The sequence below is a fragment of the Oratosquilla oratoria genome, chromosome 7, assembly GCF_046742065.1.
Source record: "Oratosquilla oratoria isolate Oo_2021 chromosome 7, ASM4674206v1, whole genome shotgun sequence".
Classification (NCBI taxonomy): Eukaryota; Metazoa; Arthropoda; class Malacostraca; order Stomatopoda; family Squillidae; genus Oratosquilla; species Oratosquilla oratoria.
Window position 1 is genome coordinate 28,683,937 of NC_134783.1, and position 16,621 is coordinate 28,700,557.

The window sequence follows — 16,621 nt, forward strand, 5'->3', positions numbered from 1 at the left end:
ACACACACACACACACACACACACACACACACACACACACACACACACACACACACACACACACACACACACACACACGCGCATTATACATACATATATACATTACTTACATATGTTACTTTTTAGAACGTCATTATTTTCTTAAATGTCTAAAACAATCCCTTGTAGTGCGTTAAGTTTAATTGAACACTACTCGACCTTATAGGATTGTGCCTCTTTCAAAGATATAGGTGTGACATTAGGTAGCGTGTCTTGGCAGGCTACCTTCCTTATGAAGGGCAAGAAGAAGCTAAGGAGCCTACGCCGGGAGGCGCCTAACTGCGGCTAAATTTGTCACCTTAGCCCTCTCTGCTTAGACTGTTTGGGCAGATAACATTCACTGATGGGAGTTGGAGAGAAGAAGACTTTTGGCACTGTATATAAATAGATACGAGGTTGATACTGAACATGTGAATCTGCTTATACTGTCAAATGTAGAAATTACTTTATGAAATTACTAGAGTATGTATTAGCAGAAAACTTAAACGTATTATGACCTTTATAAAACAACATCAATACATTACTGAAACAGAAATGAGTGACTAGTCATGATATAAGTAATAAGTAAATATGTATATGAAAGTAAACTCCACAACCTCTGATGTGTCTGCCTTTGTTGGGTTTGACCTCTGACTACATATTGGCATCGTTGGCCGTTTGTTTGAATTTGATGCAACGCTTAAGCCGGGTCCACACTTGTTGCATTTCCACGTATCGTATCATCTTTGCGTACCACCTAGTGATACGATACGGTGCAACAGGATATTGTACCCACTTGTTGTATATCCGCCTGCTGTATACGGATACGCAACAAGTGGGTACAATACCCTGTTGCACCGTATCGTATCACTAGGTGGTACGCAAATGTGATACGATACGTGGAAATGCAACAAGTATGGACGCGGTTTAAGAATCCTCCCTTCTCGTAAGCTGTCGGAAGCCTCCCTCTAAGAAAAGCATTACCGTATTTCCTTCGAATACTGGTTAAGATATGTTTTTCTCCGTGTGATTTCACCCTGCCACAGCCAATAGCGCGTGACGAGGATCATACTTGGCATCATATTTGGGTAAACGCGTTAGCAGGTTTGATATACACTACCAGCCTCATTCTAAAACAATGAATTAGTGTTCTAGACAATCGTTCGACGATTATTCTTGAGCCGTGAATGATCATTGTTGAACGATCATCGCTCCGAGGAAGGCGTACCTTAACATAGCGGCAGTTCCTGTTAAGCCTCGTCTCGACGACGTCCCAAATCTAACGGTAACAGAAACGAGGCCTACGGGCATCGTCGCCTCTACTCCGAAAGCTAAACATCGGAAATAATTACACTGGGAGAGGCTACGCCCATAGCATCAATAGAAGCAGCAAGAGCAACGTCAATTACAGTGACATCAACGACATCAACAATAGCATCATCATCAAGAATAACACAAGGATCATCAACAATATAATCAGCAACATTAGCAACATCAGCATTGGCAACAACCACAACATTAACAGCAACAACAACAGCAATAATATAAAAATCAACAGCATCATCAATAACTGCGACATCACCATCGACATCAATAGAAGCAGCAAGAGCAACGTCAATTACAGCGACATCAACGACATCAACAATAGCATCAGCATCAAGAATAACATAAGGATCATCAACAATAAAATCAGGAACATTAGCAACATCAGCATTGGCAACAACCACAACGTCAACAACAGCAACAACAACAGCAACAATATCAAAATCAACAAAAGCATTGTCAACAACCATAACATCAACATCAACTACAACAGCAACAATATAAAAATCAACAGCATCATCAATAACTGCGACATCACCATCGATATCAATATCAGCATCGGCATCTACATTATCAAGAACTGCAAGAACAGCAACATTATCAACAAAATGCAGGATGTAACACAAAATGCAAGAACAGCAACCGTGTGACCAACAGGTGTATTCCGCTGTTTCCAAGATTTCCATCCTTATCAACATTCTCATGTGTCACCGTAGTATTATTATAATGAAATGATCACCAATTTCTCGTCACTCATTTACGCAAAGAGATTTACAGCAACCTCGTATCCCAGAAGAGACGAGGCTTAAGGGCCTTATGGAGGAACTATCTTTTTGTTATCGCTGTTGTATGAAGAAGTCTTTCACATAGCTAACATTACACCATCGAGTTCATGCAAGCTTTTCCAAACAATTGTGATTATAAGAGATTAAGAAAAAAAAAAAAAGTCACGGGTTTTTAAAAGGCTTGAAAGTTAGACAAAGACGAAAAAAAACAAAAAAAAATCACCACCGTCACATGGTACAATTTTTGACACTGTAGTGAAAAAAAAATGTCACGGGTTTTTGAAAGTCTTGAAAGTTGGACAAAGACGAAAAAAAATTCACCTCCGTCACATGGTACAATTTTTGACACTGAAGTGACGCAATGTGTCGTGGGTTGAGAGGCAAGATAAAAAACAAAATGGTAAACCATAGATGGTGAATGTCCAAAGCGTCGGCCATGACACGAGCTGGGGGAACGTGGAGGCGGAGGTCATTGGGTACACACGAAAGTCCAGAGTGCATAGAGGGTGAGGGTGAAAGGGTGAGGGAGAAAGGGTGAGGGAGAAAGGGTGAGGGAGAAAGGGTGAGGGATAAGGGGTGAGGGAGAAGGGGTGAGGGAGAAGGGATGAGGGAGAAAGGGTGAGGGAGAAAGGGTGAGGGAGAAGGGGTGAGGGAGAAGGGATGAGGGAGAAGGGGTGAGGGAGAAAGGGTGAGGGAGAAAGGGTGAGATAGTGAGGGGGAAAGGGTTAGAGTGGGATGGTGAGGGTGAGATGGTGAGGGTGAGATGGTGAGAGTGAGAGGGTGAGGGTGGGGTGGAGGTGGAAGACGCGGGGAATAGGAAGAGAATGAAGAGGAATAGAAGGGAGAGAAGTAAAAGGATTAGTAGGAGGAAGAGGAGGAGGAGGAGAAAAGTAGGAGGAAGAGGAGGAGGAGTAGGAGAAAGAGGAGGAGGAGGAGGAGGAGGAGAAGGAGAAGGAGGAGGAGGAGAAGGAGGAGGAGGAGGAGAAGGAGGAGGAGGAGGAGGAGGAGGAGGAGGAAAAGGAGAAGGAAGAGGATGAAGAGGAGAAAGAGGAGGAGGAGGAAAAGAAAAAGGAGGAAGAGGAGAAAGAGGAGGAGGAAGAGGAGGAGGAAAAGGAAGAGGATGAAGAGAAAGAAGAGGAGAAAAAAAAGGAAGAGGAAGAGGAGGAGGAGGAAGAGGAGGAAGAGGAGGAGGAGGAAGAGGAGGAGGAAGAGGAGGAGGATAAGGAGAAAGAAGATAAAGAGGAGGAAGAAGAAGAGGAGGAGGAAGAAGAGGAGAAGGAAGATGAGAAGGAAGATGAAGAGAAAGAAGAGGAGGAGGAGGAAGAGGAGAAGGATGATGGTGAAGAGGAGCAGGAAGAGGAGAAAGAGGAAGAGGAGGAGGATGAAGGGGAGAATGAAGAGGAGGAGGAGGGAGAGGAAGAGGAGGAGAAGGAGGAAGAGGAGGGAGGAATAAAGAAAATTAATTTCTGTTTCCATTGGCACAAATTCATGCTAGGAGGCGATAAGTGAGACTGGGCATCAGAATAGTGACCAGCATTCTTCTTTTTGGGCCAAAATTATTCTAAAAAATAAACAAATAGAATAATGCTACGTGGTTCTGCTTCGTAGGAATATAACAAAAACATTAAAAAGAAAATATTAAACACATTTATAAAATACAGATAACACTTACAGTCAATATCCTATATGTGGGAGGAAGGTAGGAGGGGGAGGAGGGGAGGAGGGGTGGAGGGAAGGAGGGAAGGGTGAGAGGGTGGGAGGAGGAGAGGAGGAGAGGAGGGGAGGAGGAGATGAGGAGATGAGGAGAGGAGGAGAGGAAGGAGGACGAGGACGAACAAAAAGAGGAGGACGAGTGACCAGAGGAAGGATGTAGAACAGGCTAAGACGATGGAGTATGTGGTAGAGGAAGTAAGGAGGGAGGTGGAGGAAGGAGGGAGGTGGAGGAAGGAGGGAGGTGGAGGAAGGAGGGAGGTGGAGGAAGGAGGGAGGTGGAGGAAGGAGGGAGGTGGAGGAAGGAGGGAGGTGGAGGAAGGAGGGAGGTGGAGGAAGGAGGGAGGTGGAGGATAGAGGGAGGTGGAGGAAGGAGATGGAGCAAGGAAGGAGGTGGAAGAAGGAGGGAGGTGAAGGAAGGAGGGAGGTGGAGGAAGGAGGGAGGCGGAGGAAGGAGGGAGATGGAGGAAGGAGGGAGGTGGAGGAAGGAGGGAGGAGGAGGAAGGTGGGAGGTGGAGAAAGGAAGGAGGTGGAGGAAGGAGGGAGGAGGAGGGAGGTAGGATGTGGAGAAAGGAAGAAGGTGGGAGGAGGAGGAGGAGGAGGAATGTGGAGTAAGGAGAGAGATGGAGTAAGGATGGGAGATGGAAGAGGGAGTAAAAATGAAAGAGAATCAGGAAGGACAAAAGAAACGGGAGAGCGAAGAAGCTGTAGGGAGTTGTAGGGAGTTATAAGGAGTTATGGTGAGCTGTAGGGAGTTATGGTGAGCTATAGGGAGTTATGGTGAGCTTTAGGGAGTTATAGTGAGCTGTAGGGAGTTATGGTAAGGTATAGGGAGTTATGGTGAGGTATAGGGAGTTATGGTGAGCTGTAGGGAGTTATGTTGAGCTTTAGGGAGTCATAGTGAGCTGTAGGAGTTATGGTTAGCTGTAGGGAGTTATGGTGAGCTATAGGGAGTTATGGTGAGCTATAGGGAGTTATGGTGAGCTGTAGGGAGTTATGGTGAGCTGTAGGGAGTTATGGTGAGCTGTAGGGAGTTATGGTGAGCCGTAGGGAGTTATGGTGAGCCGTAGGGAGTTATGGTGAGCTGTAGGGAGTTATGGTGAGCTGTAGAGAGTTATGGTGAGCTATAGGATGTTATGGTGAGCTATAGGGAGTTATGGTGAGCTGTAGGGAGTTGTAGGGAGCTATAGGGAGTTATAGGGAGTTATGGTGAGCTGTAGGGAGTTAGGGTGAGCTGTAGGGAGTTATGGTGAGCTGTAGGTAGTTATGGTGAGCTGTAGGGAGTTAGGGTGAACTATAGGGAGTTAGAGGGAGTTATGGTGAGCTGTAGGGAGTTATGGTGAGCTGTAGGGAGTTATGGTGAGCTGTAGGGAGTTATGGTGAGCTGTAGGGAGTTATGGTGAGCTGCAGGGACTTATGGTGAGCAGTAGGGAGTTATGGTGAGCTGTAGGGAGTTATGGTGAGCTGTAGGGAGTTATGGTGAGTTATAGGGAGTTATGGTGAGCTGTAGGGAGTTATGGTGAGGTATAGGGAGTTATAGTGAGCTGTAGGGAGTTATGGTGAGCTTTAGGGAGTTATAGTGAGCTGTAGTGAGTTATGGTTAGCTGTAGGGAGTTATGGTGAGCTGTAGGAAGTTATGGTGAGCTGTAGGGAGTTATGGTGAACCGTAGGGAGTTATGGTGAGCTGTAGGAAGTTATGGTGAGCTATAGGGAGTTATGGTGAGCTATAGGGAGTTATGGTGATCTATAGGGAGTTACGGTGATCTATAGGGAGTTATGGTGAACTATAGGGAGTTATGGTGAGCTATAGGGAGTTATGGTGAGCTGTAGGGAGTTGTAGGGAGTTTTAAGGAGTTACATTGAATAGTAAGAGGTTGTAGAGAGTTGTAGTGGTTGTAGGGGGTGTTTGGAGTTGAGGGAAGTTGTAGGGAGTTGCACTAAGTTGTAGGGAGTTGTAGAGAGTTCTAGGAAGATGTGGGGAGTAACAGGGAGGTGCAGGGAATTTTAGGTAAGAGTGGGGAGTATTAGAGAGGAATAGGGAGGGTTAGAGAGAAGTAGGGAGGAGTAAGGAAGAGCAAAGAGGATTAGGGAAGTGTAGAGAGGAGTAGGGGGAAGTAAGAAGGAGTATAGAGGAGTAGGAAAGAGCAGGGAGGTGTAAAAAGGAGTATGGAGGAGTAGGAATCTGTAGGAAGGAGTAGGAAGGAGTAGGGAGGGGGAGGGGAAGGAAAGAGGAGGAGGGAGTTTGAGAAATTACAAAGGAGGAGAGAAAAGGAGTAAGAGGATGGAGGAGGGAGGAGATGGAGAGAGGAGGAGGAGGAGGAAGAAGGAGGAAAGAGGAGAGAGGAGGAGGGAGAAGGAGAAAGGAGGGGAGGAGGGAGGAGGGAGGAGGAGGGAGAAGGAGAAAGGAGGGGGAGGGAGATATAGGAAGAAGGAGGAAGGAGGAGGAAGGAGGAGGAAAGAGGAGGAAGGAGGAGGAAGCAAGAGGAAGGAGGAGGGAGGGCGAGGAAGGACGAGGAAGGACAAGCGAGGAGTAGGGAGGAGGAGGTAGGAGGATGAAGGAAGAGGAGGGTGGTGAGGGTGGGAGGGAGGAAGGATGGGAGGAGGAGGGGAGGGAGGAGAATAAGGGTGACACAAGGAGGAAGAATGATAGGTGAGAGAGAAGTAGGAGAGAGGGGGAGAGAAGGGGAGAGTGGAGGAGGGCAGAGGAGAGAGGAAGAGAGTACAGGATAGAGGAGGAGAGAGGAGGAGAGAGGAGGGGAGAGTAGGAGAAAGGAAGAGAAAGGAGGAGAGCAGAGGAGAGAGGAGGAGAGAGGAGGAGAGAGGGGAGTTGAGAGAGAGGGAACTGAAAGAGGGGGAGTTGAGAGAGGGTGAGTTGAGATAGAGGGGAGTTGAGGGGGGAGTTGAGAGAGGGAAAAATTGAGAGAGGGGAGAGTTGAAAGAAGCGGGATTTGAGAGAAGGGTGAGTTGGGAGAGGGGAGTTGAGAGAGGGTGAGTTGAGAGAGGTGGGAGTTGAGAGAGGTGGGAGTTGATAGAGAAGGAATTTGAGAGAGAGGGGAGTTGAGAGAGAGGGGGAGTTAAGATAGTAGTTAAAATAGGGGGCGTTGAAAAAGGGAGAGTTAAGAGAGGGTGAGTTGAGAGAGAGGAGACTTGAGGGGGAAATTAAGAGAGCGGAGAGGGGAGAGAGAGGCGATTTGAGAAAAGGGGGAGTTGAAAGAGGGAAAATTGAGAGATGGGGAGTTGAGAGAGGGGAGTTGAGATAGGGGAGTTAAGACAGAGAGGAGTTGAGAGATGTGAGTTGAGAGAGGATGAATTGAGAGAGGGGGAGTTGAGAGAGAGGAGTTGAAAAAAGGGGAGTTGAGAGAGGGGAATTTGAGAGAGGGGGGTTGAGAGAGAGGGGGAGTTGAGAGAGGGGGAATTGAGAGAGAGGAGTTGAGAAAGGGGGAGTTGACAGAGGGGGAATTGAGAGAGGGGGAGTTGAGAGAGGGGGAGTTGAGAGAGGAGAATTTGAGAAAGGGGGAGTTGAGAAAGGGGAATTTGAGAGAGGGGGAGTTGAGAGAGAGGGGTTGAGAGAGGGGGAGTTGAGAGAGGGGGAGTTGAGAGACAGGGGTTGAGAGAGGGGGAGTTGAGAGAGGGGGAGTTGAGAGAGGGGGAGTTGAGAGACAGGGGTTGAGAGAGGGGGAGTTGAGAGAGGGGGAGTTGAGAGAGGGGAGTTGAGAGAGGGGGAGTTGAGAGAGGGGGAGTTGAGAGAGGGGTTGAGAGAGAGGGAGTTGAGAGAGGGGGAGTTGAGAGAGGGGGAATTGAGATGGGGAGTTGAGAGAGGGGGAGATGAGAGAGGGGGACTGAGAGAAGGGAAGTTGAGAGAGGGGGAGTTGAGAAAGGGGAGTAGAGAGAGGGGAGTTGAGAGAGGGGAGTTGAAAAAAGAGGGAATTGAGAAAGAGGGGAACTGAGAGGGGGAGTTGAAAGAGGGGGAGTTGAGAGAAGGGAAGTTGAGAGAAGGGGAGTTGAGAGAAGGGGAGTTGAAAGAGGGGAGTTGAAAGAGGGAAGTTGAGAGCGGGAGTTGAGAGGGGAATTGAAAAAGGGGGTATTGAGAGAGAGGGGAAGTGAGAAGGGGAGTTGAGAGGGTAATCGAAAAAAGGGGAAATTGAGAGAGAGGGGAAGTGAGAAGGGGAGTTGTTAGAGAGGGGGAGTTGAGAGAAGGCGGACTGAGAAAAATGTGATTCAGAAAGAGAAATGTGATTCAGAGAGACGAGTTAAGTAAACTTTTTGAAAAACATGTAATAAAAATTCTTGCATTTTGTTATATATATCACGTTTATTTTACCATACACATGGTATGTGCATGCTAGGGAGGACACATGATATATTCGACATAGCCTGAAGCTGCATTGTGTATATGGCAGGTATGGTTCCACGATTATACAGGATCCCTTCATAAATTACGAATCCTACAGTCCGGCGACGTCGGTATGCAGCCCATAGGAGACTCTTCGGACGGGAATCGATCCCTCGTACCCAGACACCTCAGACATCCTAGACGCCACAACAAAGAAAAGATGAATTCCCCCTAGAGGCTGAGGAACCGTTAGGTCCGTATTCAACCCGAAGTTATGTATGGAGTTGGGTCTAGGTCTGTGATTAGGTCGTCCTCTCCCAAAAGGCTTACGCTGGATGAAGAGATCCTTCTCAAGATAAAGACCGTTGTTCCAAGGCTATGAGAGACCTCTTTGGTTGTTTGCTCTCTGTTGCTTAGTGCATAGCTATTATCTAAAGCGAAGGCATGTTTTAGGGGGTTAAGATGTATAATGATAATAAATGAAATCCTAGTATTTGGGAACATGTAGTCTTTGACCTACATAATTATTTTTTTTTACGAGGAATGTTTATCTTGGGCCTAAGTCTAAGCCTATAGCTTAATGAGGGAGAGGTATTTGACCGTGTGTATAAATGTATAGATACGTGTATATGTGCATGCATGTGTGTGAGCGTGTATGTATGCATTTATTTTTTCATCAATAACCAGAGACTCTAATCTTGGGATAAAAATATTTCGCCAAAAGAGATGGAACTGTTTAAATGGTAGAGAAATGATCTGAGAAGTAGAGCAGAACAGAGCTAGAATATAAGTTAAATGAGATAATCACTTTTACTTTATTTACTTAAGAGAACATCAGTCCCCACTCATTAGGGGAATAACGAGTGACTTTTAATTAGGGATTTCAGTGAAGCCACTGATGTATTGATTTTACAAAACATACACCCAATACCCCATCTAAACTATGCGAATTTACCGACAACAATTCGTAGTAATTATTAAGAATAGTAAAAAAACAAATTAAAATCCTTTACTAACACAACTAATAAAACTCCAAACTATGCACTGTTCTTCATCAAATCAAAAAGCTAGGTCATGGGGTATTGCGCGCAAGTAATTAACGACGTTGATATATGAATAATAACTTTCTACAATTCTTTTTATCCGTTCAGAAGAATCATAATATTTCTTTCCTTTGCGGTTGAGATAAAGTGCCAGCCTTGTATTGATCGACCTTGGCATCAATAATGTTTTAATCTTTCTTCAGGTTGTCGAAAAACAACTTATTTCTTTCTTCAGGAGAATCAATTTCTTTTCTCTTCAGAGTCTACAAAATGATGAGGCACGATGGGCAAATCAACAAAAACCTTTGTATACAAAATACTTTACATTTCTAACGAAAGGAGGAAAACACCGTATCACTTCTTCGAAATTCAAACTAATTCGGTGATTGAGTGCTTTGGTAGTTTCGTAATTGTTTTTCTTTATTATTATTATTATTATTTAATTTATTACGCAATAGCGTCATACAGTGGGGGATGGTTTTCATAATGAACGTAGGAAGGCAACTGGGATACACATGGTCACATACGTACACATGCATTTATGTATACACACTTACATACACACATACATACAATACATGAGTTGCAGGTAACATAATATAGGACACTGGGTATTGTACCTGTTTGTTTATTATTTAACTAAACCTATGCATTTATTTATGTATTTTATTTGTTATTTACATTATTATAGTTTTTATTTATTATTTTATTATTACTATGATTTTTTTCGCATCCGACCTAGATATGGACCAAAAGGTCTCCTGTCGGCATGCTCCGCCTTTGTAATCCTTTGTAAAGGGGAAGTAAGTTAGAGATGTCACGCAATGCATCAGGTTTCGTAATTGTTAGTGGGTAATTGCAAACAATTGGTCTACCATGTAGGTAAATTATGATAGGAGGAAGTATGATGGGCGAATCAGAGAAAATATTCTTATACTAAGTACCTTACATTTGTAATGGAAGTAAGAAGTTCCAATAATATTACTTTGCAATTCAAGCTAATTCGGCAATTTAGTGTTTCAGTAGTTTCATACCTCATTATAATTTACAAGGGTGCTTACTACCATGGTCTAAACTATTTGCCTAATTCGGTGTTTTATTGCTTTGCACTTTTCAATGAATTGTGTACAGTATATCGATGACTTGCGAGGAATTGTTGGAGGTGAAATGTTGTCGGGGTATATTGTTCAGTGAATTGTTCTCGGTGAATTCGACTGTACCCGTGGATTTCATCTTAAAATAAATGTGATGTAGACGTTGTCCTTTCCTTTATGCTGCATGAAAAGGAACAGCATCAGTAAATGATCCCTCTTTTGTATAAACTGACCTTTATCCAGATATATGTATACTGGAAGGAAACGGCCAGGATTACCACAAGAGTGACAGTTCATACAGTTGGATAGATGTCCCGCTCCGGGACCCTCTGACGTCGTTTAGTCGCGTTACCGTTACTATTAGGGATTACTCGTTTTGGGGACAAAGGTAACCCCACAGTTACCAGCTGAGTTCAGAGAACATTCCTCGACACCTGGGCCGCTGTCTCAGCAGGTTGCCGTTACTCGCTGACTACAGTGACCTCTGATTTCAGTGGAGGATATTCTTTGACAATGGCAGTGGAGGGCGCTAGATATGAGGTCAAGTTAGAGTTACGAGTATCTTAGCCAAAGCTTGTATAAGGGTTTGTCATTTAGTACAATTTGTTTCGTGCATTGTATATAATCATGTGCTGTATACTTTTTATGTTAATTTGCAATAATTTATGATATTGAGGTAAAGGTGTCATAACTAGGTAATGTGATATTTGGTTGTTCATTAAATACTCTGGGTTGTGTAGCTGAAGGTAGTGTGTGTGAAATATTGCGTGTGCGTGCGTGTGCGTGTGTGTGTGTGTATGTGTGTGTGTGTGTGTGTGTGTGTGTGTGTGTGTGTGTATTCACCTCGGATCTGCTGCAGCCTCTTTTCGAGACAGCCAGACACCACCCTACGGCAGTGAGCTCAGAGCTCATTATTAGCAGATCTCTGGGTAGGTCTGAGACCACTCACACTCCACACACCGGGAATGCAAGGTCACAACTCCTTGACTAACGTCCCGTACCTACTCGCTGCTAGGTGAACAGGGGCTACACGTGAAAGGAGACAAACCCAACTTGTCTCCGCCCGGCCGGGGAATCGAACCCCGGTTCTCCGGCTTGTGAGGCCAGTGCCTTACCAATCCGCCACCGGGCCGTGTGTGTGTGTGTGTGTGTGTGTGTGTGTGTGTGTGTGTGTGTGTGTGTGTGTGTGTGTGTGTGTGTGTGTCTGTGTGTGTGCGTGCGTGCGTGCGTGCGTGTGTGTGTGTGTGTGTGTGTGTGTGTGTGTGTGTGTGTGTGTGTGTGTGTGTGTGTGTGTGTGTGTGTGTGTGTGTGTGTATAGGTGTATGCGAGTGCGTGTGTTTGTGTGTGCGCGCGCGCGTGTGTGTGCGTGTGTCTAGCCTACGGCCTAGGATAGTATCAGGAGAAGGGTAGTAAACCAAGACTAAAAAAAAAAAAGAAAAGTCCCGTTTGTTTAGTACTAAAGGGAAGCACCAAGGACAAAGGGACAAATGCCTCGCCTAGCCTTCATCGTATACCACCATTAAAGTCCCATACCACTCTCATGCAATAAAAAGCAACTAAATAATCATGGTTAGTTCATGTAACGTATCAAAAGACGTTTGTCATCTTAGGGCCTTTTCACACTAAGCAACTAGTGACCGTCACTAGTTGCTTACCATTATTTTAAATTGAGCCTTTCACACTACGTCACTGCGGTTGCCCTTGTTGCGCAAAAGGCTATGGATGTTGCCCGCTCCGGTAACAAGTGACCGTCACTGGCGTCTCTTTTTCTTGACCAGCAAAGCCAACAGAAGCACCTCCTCCATTGATGCTATTCTTTCGATTAACGAGATGATGAGAAAAGATTTCACAACTCGGTGACAGTCACTGGTTGCTTGCAGTTGCCCGAGACTTTCACACTAGGCAACTAGTGACCGCCACTAGTGACGGTCACTAATTACCTAGTGTGAAAGGGGCCATATGATACTGCGTCGAATTCCTATTCATAATTCGTTTCGATTCTCAGTTCTCACTCCTCATCGTTCGTGACCTAAGAGTAAGCAATCTGACCAGAAGCATTTTCAAAATATAACATCACTTCCCAAATCAATCCCTTGTGTCTTTGGCTATGGAACGTTTCCTTTGGTTGAAAATGAGTACTATGCGCGAGACTGAACGAAATACGTGACCCAAGAATAGGTGATCTGTACTAATTATAGGCTCTGGAAGTTTTGCAATTTATTGATTGTTTTAATATGTTAAGAACAGCAGCATATTGATACAGTACATTCATTTGCCAGCACCAGTTTGTCTTGTTCGTTTGACATGTCAGTTTTAACATGAAAAATCTTCCTATATTGGTCTTGACCCTGTTCCGCTGAGAACCTTGTTTCAAGTCAACATAACTACCTTTTTTATCATGGATTGAACACTCTTCGTTCCCACTGAACTTAGAATCTGAATCTACAAACTGAAGAACCATTTACACATAGTATCTATTACCAAACTAATAGGATGGGGTAGATTACTAACGATTATTTTACACAATGTATGGAAACTGTTATATGGCTTCATACAGGAGAATTATATTTTCCTTGCCTTATTCCGACGATTTGGGTCTTTGTTGATGGTTTTATAGCATACAAGCCTTTAATATTTTTCTTGTTTTTCTTTAGCTATCGACATGCGCATGCAACAACATTAACTGTAATTAGTTTTGTCAACAGCATTGCTAATTACTTTTACATAATTTGTCACGGACCAGAAACAATGCTGTTATTTACATGCACCATCTATTCGCTTGTGGTGTGATATACACGTCAACAGTTGCAGTAATCGTTCGTTTATGATCAAATACATAGAAGCAGGCAAACATTGGCAAACTTAACGGCTTTGTGGCGTAAGGACGCCTTATGGATAGGCATAACCCTTGGAATGTCCTTATTTGTAATTAATTCGCTGATCTTTCCTCTTACGGTACCGACGCGTCCAATAGCGCTCCAGGCCTCTGCCCTCGAAGCTGAACTTTATGGTCGGAGGGTCCGGACGTAACGTCTAGACTTCTAAAAAGTTGCCCTACGAGAGTCTACAGTTATGTGTTTACATTTAGATATTTTCGTTCGTCCTAAAATACTCACGATAAATATGTTATATAAGTGTATAAGAAGTTGACATTCCAATTGATACTAAATGAATGAATTTTAGTAATACCAGTCGTCCTAGGATAATCACGAAAATTATGTTATATGATTATGTAACAAATTTGATCAACATTTCGTTACATAAATGAAGGCTTGTTCTATATTGCTAAACAGCTAGCCTAGTAGTATTGACATTCAAATCTTTACTTTTAGGAAAGAATTAAAGTAGATAACTATAATACAATATTTTATTCCATGAATCTTTCTTTGATATGATCTAATGGACTTAAAACCGAAAGATGAATATTTTATAAACAAAGATTTGTTTCTCAAAACTTAAGGGACTGTCACACTAGACTTCCACGGGCTTCACCAACGCTGACAGTTGAGAGGTCGTTTGATCAAAAACGACGTCGGTTACAATATCTTATTTTTCAAATCTCCAAATGTCATATTATCTTTCGGTCATATACAGCAAAGCTTGATGATGAAATACGTGGTCGCAAATCTATACGAATGTTAGACATACTGTTTAAATGTCCTTAGAGAAGTCTAGATTTCTGCAATCGAAGTCATACTCTAGTTATTCAAATGAATGTTGGAAGAAGTTTGTTTGTGTAGATTTATTACGCTCATAGAACAACAAACCTAGTATAGGTAATTTCTATTTATACAAAGTGTGCGTGACGCGCAGGTCACGTCACTACGTACAGTGAAGCTGTACTACAATAATAAGAACATAAGAGCATAAGAGAGAAGGAGACTGCATGAGACCATAAGGCCCACACTAAGCAGCTCCATTACATCAAGGTGAGGTAAGCTTTAGTATCCATCAAAGCAGTAGTGTCGAAATAGTTTGGAAGAAGGATGAGGGAGGAGCTCAGCTACATTTTTAACGACATTATGTTATTTCTAATTTTATCAAATTTCAATGTAACTAATTTATCTCTATTACTTGAATAGATATTGAGCATAACCAAATAAATGTATCCGGCTATAAAAATATAGCTGATTTTTTTTTTTTTTTTTTTTTTTTTTACAAAATCCGTAAATTCAATTGCAGACTTTCTCATGTAAAAATCCAACTAAAGCCCATGGGATTTCTAACTGAGAGAGCAAAAGCTTTTAAGAATTGTCTTGGTTTAGTGGTGTGCATTGAGGACTAAAAATATTTCGGCCTTCAGTCTGATTATTGCATTGGAAAGCCATTTGTTCAACATGGCAATTTCTATGCAAACAACTTATATATATATATATATATATATATATATATATATATATATATATATGTATATATATATATATATTTATATATATATATATATATATATATATATATATATATATATTGCATTGTTAGATTTAATCTTAATCTAAAAGTACATTGATTTGTTTGTGACACACACAATATAATGGCATGAATCAAATTATCAAGATTGTATCCAAATTTGACAACGAGGGTTTAGAATGAAAAATGACCGACTCAACAAAATGTTGTCATTTCAAAGCGTAGTTTATATAGAGTAAGTCTATAGAGTAAGGCAAAAAGAGAGAGACATAGAGACAACGACAGACAGACAGAGAAAGAGATACAGACAGAAAGAGAAAGAGAAACAGAGACAGAGAGAGCCAGCGAGAGAGAGATTTGTTTATATTTTGTGTTTATAAACTTATGAAACTCATAGACATAGAGCGACAAACCTAGTACAATAGATACTTTCTATTTATATATAGTATGCATGAAGCGCAGGTCACGTTACTGCATATAGTGGAGCTGTACGACAATAATAAGAATAAAAGAACATAAGAAATAAGGAGACTGCAAGAGACCACAAGGCCCACACTGAGCACTATTACATTCTGAAAGGGGAAATATATAGGTAACCAAGGTGAGGTAAGCTTTGGCATCCACCAAAGTGTGGGTGTCGAATTAAGACAATGTCTAGATTATTGCCAGATAAGAGAGAGTGACACACTTGTATTAAGTCTTGGCTTTAGGGCAACAGGTCTTTTACTGAAGGACATTCGAGGCAGTAATGGTGAAGACTGTTAGAGGTGAAACTGTCGCATAGCTTGCAGGTGGAGTAATGTGGTACGTTCCCCGCCTCAGAGACTTGCCACAGCAAACGAGGAGCCCGTGCTTGTGATACCTCGGGAAAGAGAAACAGAAGTGGTTGTAGTGTTGTATTGATACGCTTGCTCTGCAATCATGCGGTGGTTAGAAGAACGGCAGAGTGTATGATCTTCTCGTAGCAGAGGCGAGAGGGTGTGGCATCGTCGGGCAGTGACATTTTACAGCATTTTTGGCAAGGAGATCTGTCTTTTCATTGGGAGCGATTCCAACGTGGTAAGGAATCCACAGAAAACTTATGGTGAGAGAGTGTTCTTAAGCTTTGACTATCTGTTGTAAAAAGTGATGGATGAGGGGGTGATATATGGGTTATGAAGACGAGGTGACCTGTAGGGTGGACTGGGAGTCACACATTACTATTCAGTCGCCGCTCACAAAGTAAAATAACAGCCAGCAGGAGTGTCTGTAGTTCGCAATACGTAAAGCTGGACTAGTTAGGTAGCGACCAACACATCTTCCGTCAGGTGGCTCCACATCCATTGAGTAGACGGCGCAGCCTGCGCTACTGTCTGGCTGTAAGGACCCGTATACGTAGAGATGGTGCGTGACAGAGACGGAGGAGGACAATACAGTGATGTGTTCAAAGGTTAATTTTTTCTGGGGGAGCTGTGGGTCTATTTTTGAAGTGGGTGTGAAGGTGATATTAGGCCGTGAGATCTTCTACAGAAGCGGTCCGTGATCAACCTCAGCTATATGGACTTCGATGTGAGGGGCTGCAGGGTTGAGCACACTATGTTAACGAGGATGCGGACGCAGGGACGTAGCGGAGGGTAGGGTGCGGCAGAGTCAAATGAAGCTCTTAATAGGGAATAGTGTGGAGTCAGATGGGGCGAGTGGAGGCACTTGACGGTGAAGATGTTAGGGTGTATTTTTTCAATAACTGAAGGAAGATTAAGTTCGGTCTGCATGTCTACTACTCTGGTGGAGGTGGGGCATTCAAGAATGAACTGCATCACTCTGTCCTGGAACCTTTCTAAAGGCACCAAGGAGGTCTTGAAGAGTTGACCAAGTGTTGGGGAGAGACAGTCTATGACTGACCGAATGATGTCAAAATAGTTGGTTCTT